This window comes from Suricata suricatta, chromosome X (assembly GCF_006229205.1).
Source record: "Suricata suricatta isolate VVHF042 chromosome X, meerkat_22Aug2017_6uvM2_HiC, whole genome shotgun sequence".
NCBI lineage: Eukaryota > Metazoa > Chordata > Mammalia > Carnivora > Herpestidae > Suricata > Suricata suricatta.
Window position 1 is genome coordinate 84,153,817 of NC_043717.1, and position 7,569 is coordinate 84,161,385.

The 7,569-nt window shown below is 39.2% G+C and overlaps 1 pseudogene; it reads left to right on the forward strand.

The window, feature by feature from the left end:
- Positions 1-436: 436 nt before the first annotated feature.
- LOC115284006 lies at positions 437-2,249 on the forward strand (annotated as a pseudogene).
- The last annotated feature ends 5,320 nt before the right edge of the window (positions 2,250-7,569 follow it).

Consider the following 7,569-nt stretch of genomic DNA (forward strand, 5'->3'; position numbering starts at 1 on the left):
GCCATTTTTATGCCTTCATCTTCCCTTCTCTCTTCCACTTTGTTCATATTCCTTCTCTTTCCTCCCCCCCTTTCCCCTTACCCCACCCTCTCATCCACAAGATATTATTTGGCTCCAGTGGGATGGGAATTATTCAGTGAACCCTGACTCTGAAAGTACTTACTACATGAGATCTCTTTTGGCATGTGGTGAGAGACGGGGACAGCTAAGCCACATTCCCTGTTATTGGGTGGAGAAATAATATATTCATCTCCTAGTTATGAATGACATGGGGCCGCATATTTTGAGAGCTATAAACCGTGTCCAGTGGGGTGGGTCAACATGGAGCAGAGGACAGAGGTTGAGGGACTTGTGATGGGTGTTCAGGAAATGCATCTGGTTTTACATCTTCTCATTTGTGATCTATTGAGTACCACTAGTACTTGGAAGGGCTGATGGAACACAAGTAGTGAGGAATGCATTCATATCTATCGTGGCCATTCAAACCACTTGTAGGCCCATTTGTACTCAAACTGGCTGTATGTTAGAATCCCCTATGTGTCCCAAAAGGATAACACCACCTTGACGATGCTATAGAGTAATTGAATTCAAGTCTCTGAGAATGGATGTTGGCACCAGCTTCTTTTAAAACTTACCAAGTGATTGTAATGTGCAACTGAAGTTGAGAACCAGAGCTGTAGGAGGTTATGTGTGAAAGTGAGAGAGATAAGATTTAAATAATTGGTCTTCTAGTACTTGGCCAAGCTGCTGACCAGTACTGTTCTGGTAAAGTAGGCCTAAGACTTTGTTTTTAGTACTCTTCCTCTCCTCTCTCCTGAACTGTGGGTTATAACTTAACTTCACTTGCAAAGAATGTGTCCATAATGCCAACTTCTACCTATACGCCTAGACTCTCTTGCCTGGGTGTCCTTTTACCTACGCTCAGTTCTCTGTTTCTGCCAGTGGTATACAGTACTTGGTTTTAGGTTTGCATATATGGAATTGCTTTAAAGAAATCCGGAGGGCTTTGAGGCCACTTACTGATATTGTCTCAAGTTTAGCTTTTGCATGTCCTGTGAATTCCAGCAATAAAAAACTAAATTTGTGGAGTTAACATGGCTGCAGCCAGCAAGCGTGATTCTGGGAATTTCCCCAGGCATGGGGTTGAAGCATTCTCAACCAGTGCCAAGCCAGCGGTAAAGCCTGATATGGACCCTCTGGACTCGAACCCCTGAAATCTGGAGCTCATAGCTCAAGCCAGGAAAAAGCAGGGTTGTGGGGGCAGACAGTGTGGCCCTCCCATGAGTTCTGGCACTGGTTCTGAGTTATTATGACTCAGCATCATGTGGAAACATTTGTTGAGCATCACAATGGCCAGGTTGTGGTTTCAGGTTTCAGCATCCACTTGGAATGGGCTATTTAAAAAAAAAAAAAAAAAAAAAAAAAAAAAAAAAAAAAGCACCTTTACAGTATCAAGAATGTGGTGGCCTAGGAGAGTAAAGGCTTCAACTTCATGATCTCTCAACCCACTGCTTAGGAGGCAGCCGCAACCTGGATGAGAGGACTACACAGTGCCATGACAGAACATGGTGTGGTATTGTAGGAGCCTCAGAGAATCTATGAATGAAACAGAAGCATTGTTCCAAATATGTAACTATAAAGCTGTGAGCTGCTACATCCTTCTGAAGCAAGCATCTGGAAAAATGGCCAGCTTGGAAGTTTTATCCAATCATGTAACAGTGGGATGCTATTACTATTTAAGGTCATCCTCCCCTCCCCTGGAGTGTTGTGTGTGTATGTGTGTGTTTTAATCATGAGCTAAATTCCTCCCATCTCTTGGACCTGAGAAAAGTCTGTGAGAAAAGCTGTTGCCACCTGTAATTAACTTTCGAAGGTCAAATTAAATTTGTTTCTAAGTTAAAGAAGAAACACACATTACGAACAAAAACAAAACAAAAACCCCCAAATAAGTGAAATGAGAATTTTTTCTGATTTAGCTTGAGTCTCAATTCATTTTCTTCTAACGTTCCTTTCTAGTTACTCACTGAGGAGAACATTGTGGTCTTTATTGATTGGTATCCTTTTATATGTTGTTAGTGAGCATGCCCCTTTATATCTTGTCTTTGGAGACAACAGAATCTCTGGCATGCTCAGTGTCTTTGCTTGCTCCCAGCAGTGAAGTCATTGCATTACACAATGAGCTTTTGAATCCATTCTTTTATTTGATCCTTCTAGCAAATCTGTGCAGTAATCCTGGCCTGAGGTATTAGCATTTTTTTTTTAAAGACCGGAGATTGAGTTGCTGAAGGAAATTCACTTGCCCCACATTTTTGTAGTTGGAATTCAGAATCTATTTTCTGCATAGCACATATCGTTCACATTGTTTGCTTATTTGGTTGATCATCATCTGTGTTTACTGCTGCTAGAATGCAAATTATATATTAGCAGAAGTCTTACCTGTCCTGTTCATGTCTTTATCCCCAGAGACGAGATTAGTGCGTGGCATATACTGAGTGCTTTGTTGAATCTTGAAGACTCCATTTTCTGGTCATGAGTCCTACGGTCTTTTTCATTCTCTATGGCCACTCTTCTTTTGCTAAAGTTTAAAGAGATAGATGGAAAAATGTATAAATGGTCATGTAGCTAGTAATTAGTGTAGCCGGCACCAGAACCCAGGTTGTTTACTTCTCAGTAGATTTGTGTTAACTTTTGCGTATTTTCGACACTGACAGATCCAACGCTATGCTGTGTTTTTTAAAACATCCTTGAGTGTGGATCTGCATACTCTAAGGCCACCGACAGAGACTACCTTCTATAGATTTCTGTAGTGAAAAGTTTGTCTTCTTCATCCACACATCCACCTCCCTTTCTACCCGAAGCTCAGCTACTCTGTATTCTCTGGTTGCTTAGTGCCCCCCACGCTGGGTCTCACCCTAGCCTGCACTGCAGTGTTCAAGATCTTTCTAGATCCCTTCTCTCAAAGTTTCTCTGTCCTTTGACTCAGTCTTAGTGCACATGTCAGTTGCTAGCTGGATGGAGCCAACTTGCCTCTTTGAGTCTCAATTTTCTTGCCAAATAACAAGGATAATAATATTTCCTTTTAATGCCATTTGTGTGATGTGAACATAGAAAACATCAATGTGTATGTTATAAAGCATTTTACAAATTATATTTTATTATTAGGTTTTTTTTTTTTTTTTTTTTTTTGCCTAATATAGCGAACAACAAGTTCCTTTTGGACCCTAAGGTTTTTTGGTAATGGTTTGAGTTAGCTTTTCTGGGTTACCTAGTTAAATTTTAACGAGGATATTCAATACCTGCCACCTAAAAGAGTAATTCCAATGATGGGAATTTTAAGAATCTTGACAAGTCTGTGACGGACAGGTTTTTATGTGGGGATGGGAGAAGGCAAGGTTTTTAGGTCATTGCTATTCACTCTTTGCAACACAATGCACCTTAACTCTTTTTTCCTCCTCTGTAACTTCTACCTCTGCTGAGTCAGGAATTTTGGTCAGAATTGTCAGTACAGTGTGATAGATGGCTTGGCTTGAAATGATTTGAAGTGTTCCTGCCTATTTGGAGTCCATGTGGTATACATCCGGAACGGTGCTCACTATAACTCTGTCATGCTGGAGCTCATTAGGCCACAGATCTCTACTGTGCAGGTACCGCTAATTTTGGACAAAGGGTTCTTTGGCTTGTTGTTGTTCTGTGATTGGTGGATCAAGGCCAGTGAGCTGAAAAGTGAGTGTTAAATAGTGTAAAGAAGCCCACATTTGAAAAAGCTGGGGCCAAACCTGAGGGTGTCTGATTTAGATGGAAACTTGCCCCAGGGGGCCCTTATGTCAAAATCTGTCAACCAGCAGCCTCTGCAGAGTTGTAAGACCCCAAGGTTGGTGTCTTTCTAGGCATTTTCTTATCAGAGCCATCATTCCAGAAAATTACAGAGTGTGGATTGAAACTAAGATGATAGGTTTAAACAGCCCTCGCCTCTCTCCATCTAGGGACAGCCTAAGCAATGCCCAGAAGCTAAATTTGGTCTCAGTCATTATGAAAATTGAAAGTAATGCTTTACAATTAAGAGTTTGAAAACAGCCTTTAATTTAGCTTCCATAAAACAGTGATGGGGTTGGAGGGTGTGATGGCTGAGGGCTCTAGCGGCCTCTGTTAAAGAAGAGTGGAAGCTTTTAAAGTTTTGTTACTAGTTTCAATGTGGTTCAAGGGTCTTGGCAATCTCAGGGCATTGAGATTGGTTGGTTGGCTCAGGTCTTGTAAAACGGAGTATTCAACACCTTTGTAGCCAGCATCATGATAATTACTGCCTAGAAAGGCAAAATGAACGCTAGGATTCTGGATAGGTTAGGTGGACTCTAAATAAATGGACCTTAGAAATAAAGATTTAAAAGAGACTGAGTTTAAGAAATAGGGATATTTTGGAAGGACTGGGGAAATTTAAAATAAAGATAGAAACCTGTGTTCACCTGAAATGTAAAAAGAAAGGAACAGGTAACAGGGTGCAGATGGGACCAAATTGGAAAAGAAAAAGCCCAACACAACAAAACAAAACATTGGAAGATGTCCTATAACTCCCCACTCACAAGGAGAATCACAGCCTAACCAGAAATAGTTGAAATCCTGGACCTCATAATCTCTTCCCACTTTGGAAGAGCCAGGGCTAAAATGGACCCTGACTCTATGATATAGAGACCATCCATCTGAGGTGGTGCTTGTCCGAGTCTGGCTGTCAGTGAAGTTTCACCAAAGAGAGGACAGTTCCTTAGAGAGCATATGTGTATGTTTGGTATGGAAGAAAGCTCGAGGCATCTAAAATCCCGCCAAGCTGAGATAACCACTGGAAGACGACTACTGTTTTTGTGTGGTTCATTATGATGCATATGTTATTTTACATGGATGGCGTCAGAGTCTAAATGCTTGCTTTATTGTTAAGGGTACCTTTAAAAATTTTTTTTTAAGTTTATTTTTATTCGTTTTGAGGACAGAGAGAGTGGGAGGAGCAGAGAGACAGAGGGAGAGAGAATCCAAAGCAGGCTCCTGGCTGGCAGCCTGGTGCCCTATGCAGGGCCTAATCTCTGGAACTGTGAAATGATGACTTGAGCTGAAATCAAGAGGTGGATGCTTAACTGACTGAGCCACCCAGGCGCCCCACCCAGGCTTTGAGGGTCTTCGGCCTCTTCTCTTTTTCCTTCTCATTACACTCCTACATGCTAACCAAACTTAATGCCCTGATGTATGTCATTCTATACATTTCTGTACATTTACTTCATCTGATTCAAACACGCACAGAGATTTTGTTTGGTTGGTATTTTATAAAATTGGTTGTCATGTTAGACATGTTTCTTTACCTTTTTTTTATTAATACCTAGTGGATTTGGTGAGATGTCCACAATTCTCTTACTGGCAGTAAAATAGCTTATAATATGAAGGTATCAGACATTATTCAATCATTTCCATATTAATAGGCATTCGTTGTATTTCCAATTCCTTTTTGCCATCACCATTCCTGTTGCAGTTTCTATTCTTGTATTAGTTCAAACCATAAGAAATGACTGTTATCATTGACCCAAATAGCCAACTATCAACAACAAAATTATGATACTAGCTTGTAATAAATAAAGCAGTACTAGTGTTCAGGTTTGAGGATGTGGAAAATAAAATCACTTTTTGGCTCAAATGTAAACCCTCCCAGAATGCAGAGAGAAACAGCAAGGAGCTAAAACTAATGAGAAAAATCAATAATAAATATAACGGGCCAGTGAATGGAGAACCAGTACGTGGCCAGTCTCTGCATCTCAGGAGACAAGAATAAATGCAATAGAAGCAATGATAGAAGAAAACGTTTCTTAAATGAAGAAATAGCTGAATTTGCAGATCAAAATGGATCACTAGGTACCAGTGAAACCAACAGGATGTCAGTCACATCTAAATAATCCTGGTGAATGTCCTGGGTTTTGAGAATAAAAAAAAATTCAAGCACCCAGTCAAAAAAGAAACAACAAAAAACCTAAAGTAAACAGGTCACCCCCAAATTATAGAAGTTTTTGGCATTTTGGTATAATAAGTTTTAAATGCAATAAGAACAATAGAGCAGCATTTACCTAGTTGATAGAACAATATTTTGACCAAGGTGTTCTCTGCCCTGGCATGCAACAAAAGGATACCTCCAGAAATATTCTACCCGTGTGGAATCCATAGAAAAGGAGGGTGGTGACTCAGAATAGATACTCAGAGCTACTGGAAAACAATGAAAAAATAAAGATCTTAAGAAAGTAGACTTTAGTATAAATAGATTGATGCATACATTGAATTCTTTAAACTTAGAATTACTTAAATGATGTTATAGATGGGGTTATAAAAACACAGATATGAATAATCTTTGAAAGAATAGGTAACATTATTTCTAATACAGAGTTTTGTCTAAAATATACTGTGCCACAATTACCTAGAAGATCAGGACAGGGAAGGAAAGTTTCAGGGAGATCCATCGATTCATGTATTTTAAATTTAAGGGTAGCCACATGCAGAACTGAAAGCAGAAAGTATACTTTCCAAATTACTAAAGCAGAGAAAAATCAAAGATCATCCATATTAAAAAAAAGAAATAGGAGGAAAGAATCTTCAAATACAACAACAGAAGACCGAGAAATGCCAATAAATGTGTGAGTTAAACATTTCTATCATAGAATGAAGATTCTCAGACTGAACTAGGAAATGAAATAACATCTGTACTTCCCGTGGTTTACAAAAGATATGTGTAAAAGTAACTTTTAAAGATGAAAATAAGATAACATATAGCAGCAAATGCAAGCACAAAGAAAGCATATTAATAGACAAAGTGGAATCTAAAGCAAACTCATTCATAAGATGAGGCCATTTATTTATTATTAATTTTGCCTTGCTCTAATAGTGTAGTCATTAGCTACAGGTGGCTGTTTGAATTTAAATAGCTTTATCTATTTTTTATTTTTAATGTTTATTTGTTTATTTGAGAGAGAGTGTGAACAAGTGGGGGAGGGGCACAGAGAGAGAGAGAGAGAGAGAGAGAGAGAGAGAGCGCGCGAGCGCGCGAGCTTGAGCGCATCCCAAGCAGGCTCCATACTGCCAGCACAGAGACTGATGTGGGGCTTGATCCCACGCTCTGAGCCAAAACCAAGAGTTAGAAGCTTAACCAACTAAGCCATCCAGGCACCCCTGTATTTAAATTTAATCTAATTAAAGTAAAGTTGAACTTAAAAGTTCTATTCCTCAATATTAATAGCCACATTTCAATTGTTCAGTAGTCACTTCTGCTCAAGTGTTCAACAGCCAGCATATTGGACATCACTGACCTAAAACATGTCCGTCATCTCTGTTCAATTTGACAGGGCTGGTAACGGATTAAAAAATGGAAGCATAGTAAAAGTATAATATTTATAAACCTTTATGCACAAAATAAGATTCATTTAAAAATGATAATTGAACACTGCCAGCTACAAGGAGAAACTGATAGTATGCCACTGGGAAAGGAGGAGTTTAACATGTAAAAACACAATGTATGAAGCATTATTAGAAGATCTATTAAAATTTTTTTAA